Genomic DNA, 6,385 nt, shown 5'->3' with positions numbered 1-6,385 from the left:
GGTTCTAAAATTCTCTCATTCAGATTCCTTACCAATTTCCCACTCTTTAAGGACCTTGTAGTTTATTATATACTACAGCAGGAAATGGTTTATTTAGCTTACAAAAGAAAAGTTTCTTTGTATAAGACAGAAATATACTGTGCTTGTAAATGAACAAGCCCATGGAATATATGTAATGTTCTTTGCCGCCCCCATGTATTTCCTTTATTGTAGCCAATGACATAAATCAAATGAACATCAGATATAGAACAAACAACAACAAATAAAGGGCACTGAGAGAAAGGTTTTGCATTTAAATGTAAAGGAAGCATTATAATAGAGAGGGAAAAAAGAAGCCACCTTAGAGCTAATACAAATAATAAGTTTTGTAAAGTTTTCGTCCTACCTAGCATTTCTGTAGCAAGTAAAGATTTCATCTAAATGGTGATATGCAAGATCAACCCCATTTGTATGTGTGATATTGTAACCAACAGATGAAGGATATAAAATTTAATTGTAATGTCACATTGTACATTCTGCCATTTGCCCCCCCCCAATCACCATTCTCTAATCCCCTGTAGTTGCCCATGACTACTCCTCTCTGCAGTAAAACATTTAAAGGTCAGTTAGGTCTAGTGGTTAAAGTACCAGGCTAGACAACAGAAGATGGTGAGTTCTAGTCCTGCCTTACGCATGAAGGCTGGCTGGTTTATTGTTATGGGGAAATAATTTTGAGTTATTTATAAAAAAATAATAAAGACGGGATTAAAAAATCTAAAAGAAAAAGAAAACCATTCTAACAAAATCTTACATCATTGCTTACAAATCTAATGATCAATTAAGGTGGGTATAAGCCAAGTATTCCAGCTGAGCTATTCAAAATCTTAAAAGAAGATGCAGTAAAAGTGCTACACTCAATTTGCCAGCAAATTTGGAAAACTCAACAGTGGCCACAGGATTGGAAAAGGTCAGTTTACATCCCAAGTCCAAAGAAAGGCAATGCCAAAGAATGTTCAAACTATCGCACCATTGCACTCATTTCACATGCTAGTAAAGTTATGCTTAAAATCCTACAAGCTAGACTCCAGCATTATGTGGATCGAGAACTACCAGAAGTACAGGCAGGATTTCGAAGAGGCAGAGGAACTAGAGATCAAATTGCCAACATACGCTGGATCATGGAGAAAGCTAGGGAGTTCCAGAACAACATCTACTTCTGCTTCATTGACTATGCAAAAGCCTTTGATTGTGTGGATCACAACAAATTGTGGCAAGTCCTTAAAGAGATGGGAGTACCAGACCATCTCATTTGTCTCTTTAGAAACCTATATGTGGGTCAAGAATCAACAGTGAGAACCGAACACGGAACCACTGATTGGTTCAAAATTGGAAAAGGAGTCCGGCAAGGCTGTATACTGTCGCCCTCCTATTTAACTTATATGCAGAGCACATCATGAGAAAGGCAGGGCTAGATGAATCAAAAGTTGGAATTAAGATTGCCGGGAGAAATATCAACAACCTAAGATATGCAGATGATACCACTCTAATGGCAGAAAGTGAAGAGGAACTAAAGAGACTCTTGATGCGGGTGAAGAAAGAGAGTGCAAAAGTTGGCTTGAAACTCAACATTAAGAAAACCAAAATCATGGCATCCGGCCCTCTCAATTCCTGGCAAATAGATGGGGAAGAAATGGAGTAGTGACAGATTTTATTTTTCTGGGCTCCAAGATCACCTCAGATGGGGACTGCAGCCAAGAAATTAAAAGACGCTTGCTCCTGGGGAGGAAAGCTATGGCAAATCTAGACAGCATACTAAAAAGCAGAGACATCACCCTGTCAACAAAAGTGCGTATAGTCCAGGCCATGGTTTTCCCAGTTGCAATGTATGGCTGTGAAAGTTGGACCATAAGAAAGGCTGAGCGCCAAAGAATTGAGGCCTTTGAACTATGGTGCTGGAGAAGACTCCTGCGCGTCCCTTGGACTGCAAGGCGTTCAAACCGGTCAGTCCTAGAAGAGATCAACCCCGACTGCTCTTTAGAAGGCCAGATTCTGAAGTTGAAACTCAAATACTTTGGCCACCTAATGAGAAGGAAGGACTCACTGGAGAAGGGCCTTATGCTGGGAAAGATTGAGGGCAATAGAAGAAGGGGACGACAGAGAATGAGATGGCTGGATGGAGTCACTGAAGCATTAGGTGTGAATTTAAATGGACTCCAGAAGATGGTAGAGGACAGGAAGACCTGGAGGAATGTTGTCCATGGGGTCGCGATGGGTCGGACACGACTTCGCAATTAACAACAACAAGCCAAGGGAGAATTTTATTTGATAATTCCCATAAGAAGAATATATAGCTATAATAGTTTATCATAAATTTATTTGGAGGCATTTAAAAATTGCTAAAGGGAATTTGTAGGCATTTTAGAAGGCCAGATCCTGAAGTTGGCCACCTAATGAGAAGGAAGGACTCAGTGGAAAAGAGCCTAATGCTGGGAAAGATTGAGGGCAATAACAGAAGGGGACGACAGAGAATGAGGTGGCTGGATGGAGTCACTGAAGCAGTAGGTTGAGCTTAAATGGACTCCAGAAGATGGTAGGGGACAGGAAGGCCTGGAGGAATGTTGTCCATGGGGTCGCAATGGGTCGGACACGACTTCACAGCTAACAACATGCATTTTAAAAACTGCAGATAGGAATGAGAGAATAAAAGAAAGACTATGAAATGAGGCTGTAATGGTGAAGCTATTCACTAGCCCAATAGAAGACTGAATGACAAGAAGATCAAGTGGAGATACTCCAAACTGGAACCTGTCAGAAAATAATACTGTCAAGCTACAAATCCTTCTCTCTTTAGGACTACTTCTAGCTTGCCAACAGTAGGGGGGGAGGGGAGAGTTTTGGGTCCACAGGTTTTCCTTATCAATGTGAGAGCGGAAGCTATTGAAGAATTGTTTTGGCAACCAAAGTTTCTTCTCATAATAACTGCTGGAAGATATATTGGACAATGGGACCTGAACTGTCAGAGAGGGGAGGGAAAGTTTCACTCTTTTAATTAACTGCTTCCCATCATTTCCTCAGCGCTAGTTTCCTATCTTACCAGTTTGCTAATGCCTAAGGAAGGTTACATTATAGATCGTAATAACTCTGGTGTTTTACTTCGTTGGGCTTCTCAACATGGAAAGAAACAGAACCCAGATTAGAAAAGAAAATTCCTTTTCCTCAGGACACTGGCCATCTCAATATGTGACATCAGGAGAGATTTCAGGAGGATGCTAGTTTTGTTCGTATTCAGTTGTAACCTGGTGTAGTATTTTTACTTCCTTTATTTACATAAAATTCATATTCCGGGAATCTTATTCACTTAAAATATAACAACCCTGCATTCATCTTTTTTTTTGTCACAAGACTGTCTTGATTATAGAAAGAATGATGTCAAATTCCATCTCCAATCAATCTGGCATCTGCTGTTTACATTTATTTTAGGAGCAGATCTGGCTTATTTTAAACACTCAGGCAAAGATACATTTAATGTTGCTTAATTTTTTAAAAAGGGGATGAATCATCAATATAATTTTGTTCAGTGATACATCAAACAATGAAAAGACAAAGAGGGCAGAAATTATGTAAGAAAATAAAAAGATTACATATATAGTTTTTTTCACTACAGGTAACCAGGATTTTCACTTCATTGGGACCTACATGCCAACAACAGCTAGGATGCAGTAGATTATTCCATAATAGTAGTTTACCAGCAAAAGGGGCATTTATTGATTGATTTACACAATCTTAACTGAGTCCCAAAATAATTTTTCACTCAACCTGATAAATCAGTTTTCTGAAATGAATTCACCCAAATTCAGTTAAGGCATAAATCACTGATAAATTATCGGAGCTTTTTTTATGATAGGATAGTGCTCAACTTTATCAAAAAAGTCACATCACATAATTTTATTGCTTAGAAATTAAGAATAGGAATAATGTCCTATTATATCAGACATATGGCGGCATGGTGGCTCAATGGTCAAGACGCTGGGTTAGTTGGCTGGAAAACTAGCAGATCAGGTTCAAGACCTAAGTGCCATGAGATAGGGTGAGCTCCCATCCTCGCCCAAGCTCCTGCCAATCTAGCAGTTTGAAATCAAGCAAATACAAGTAGATAAATAAATGCTACTTCAGTAGCAATGCAACAGTGCTCCATGACGTTATGCTGGCCACGTGATCATGGAAATATCTTCAGACAGCGCTGATTCAGTGTCCTTGAAATGATGAAAAATGCACCGTATAGTTGGCAACAACTAGTGGAGCAAAAATCCACCTGTATCATTTGCATGGTGCCATGAATCTACCCCAAACCTGCCACTGTTTTTAACATTGGGGTGGGCAATTAGTTTTCTCAAGGGGCCACATATGAAACTGGGACTGTTATGGTGGGCTGAACCAATAAGGCTGCTGCCAGCATGACCACAAACCAGACAGGGACAACCAAAAGGACAGATGTGGCCTGCAAACCATAGAATGCCCAGGTCTATATTACATCACGTTTGTATTATTACATCATATTTTTTTTGAAATTGGGCAGATATAACTAAAATTAACAAGTTCTGCATGACCCAAAATTAATTTTCTTGCTGTGGTATCTTTGTAATTTTAATGTCACTTGTGAAAAGTTAATAGAATTTTATTTAAACATTTCTTACCATTACTGCTTAAAATCAGCCACATCTACAGGAAAAAAATTCCTCTTATAGCATTCATTAAAAACATGTAAGTTATCAAGAAAATGACAGATTCTGAATTTAACTAGAATCAATCAACTATGTCCATAGTTGATCAGAGATAATACTTTAAAAGTTTTGGGCATTTATCATCACCTAAAATAAGAGATCACTAAGAATATGAATGAGGCAATATGCATTTCTTTTTATAACACAGAAATATTCTTTTATAATGGTCACAGTAGGATGAAAAAAGTATGTCAGATGAAAGTTTACTTATAATTTATTATTTTGAGTTGGAATAAATGACACTGTGGAAAGGCTTTGCATTTTGAAAGGGAAAATACTATTAAAGTCAACTCACTTGTATTATCTTTCAGACTAAAAAGTATGTTTGCTGCCAGATACTGTACTGCATTTGGGAAAAAAATACATTATAAGAATGCATCTTATAAGATGTTAGTGAATAAACTGGGATCAGAGACCAGCTTATCTCAGGATGTTCATCTTAATACAGTGGAACTTATTTTTGAGAAAAGCAAGTGAGGAGATAATAGAGGATTAAAAAGAGGCGTGGGAAATGTGGAAAGGAAAAGAATGTTAAATTTGAATTAGGTCATAATCTGCCCTACGTACATTCTCCTGCAATAGTACTAAAAGGTTCAATAAAAAAATAAGAAAATGAATTCTGGGCATTTTTTGCAGAAATAAATTTTTATGGCAAATCCAAATCCAAAACCAATAATCCATGACTATGCAACTCACTCCAGGGCCTCTCTCTATGTCTTGCCTTTCATTGATATGATATCCAGCTTTACATCTCAACCCTGAGCTGCACAGGTGATGTTCTTTTTATTATTGAAAATTTTTATTTTTTCCATTTAAACATTATAAAAAATACAATACAATTTTAAAATAAGATAAATTCATAACCATTGGTGCGACCCGCCCATTCCCCCCAGGCTGCGTCCATCCTTTCTTAAAACATTCCCTACATCCCTCGTCTTTCTCTACTCCCCTTCTACTCTTTCCCCCTCCCCCTCTCCTCTCAATACCCTACTTCCTCTCTACACCTTCTCTCCTCTCATCCCTATCAAAACCATGAACGCAGCATAAGGGGAGTGCCCGGGCCGCACTCCTATAAACAACCATTATCTATACTACACTTACCCCCCCTCTTATCCTCCCTCCCACCCACAACCCCTCTCTCTTCACTTCCCAGAGCAGAATACAGGGTTAATAATAACAAAATTTATAATAATAAAAAAGAAAAGAAAAGAAAAGAAAGAAAAAAGAAAAGAAAAAAGAAAATATCATAATTAACCTTTAACTCCATAACCTATAAGACAATTCTCTATAATATTTATTATAATATTCATTCATAAAATAAATGAAACTTTTTAATTCCATACTTTTTCTGAATATAATCTATCCATCTTCTCCATACAATGATATATCTTTCTTGTGTATGATCCTTTAAATAAGCAGAAATTTTTGCCATTTCTGCAAAACTAGATACTTTAAATGTCCATTCTTCTAAAGTAGGCAAAGAATCTTTCTTCCAGTATAAACCTACTAATAACCTTGCTGCAGTTACTAAATTCAACATCAAGATAGTTTCTTTTTCATTTAAATCAACGAAAATACCCAGTAAAAATAGTTGAGGAGTAAACTTTATCTTCCTTCTAAAAATC

The sequence above is a fragment of the Crotalus tigris genome, unplaced genomic scaffold (genome assembly GCF_016545835.1).
Source record: "Crotalus tigris isolate CLP2741 ecotype Arizona unplaced genomic scaffold, ASM1654583v1 scf7180000018675.461491, whole genome shotgun sequence".
Taxonomy (NCBI): Eukaryota; Metazoa; Chordata; class Lepidosauria; order Squamata; family Viperidae; genus Crotalus; species Crotalus tigris.
Note: the sequence above shows the minus strand (reverse complement) of the source record.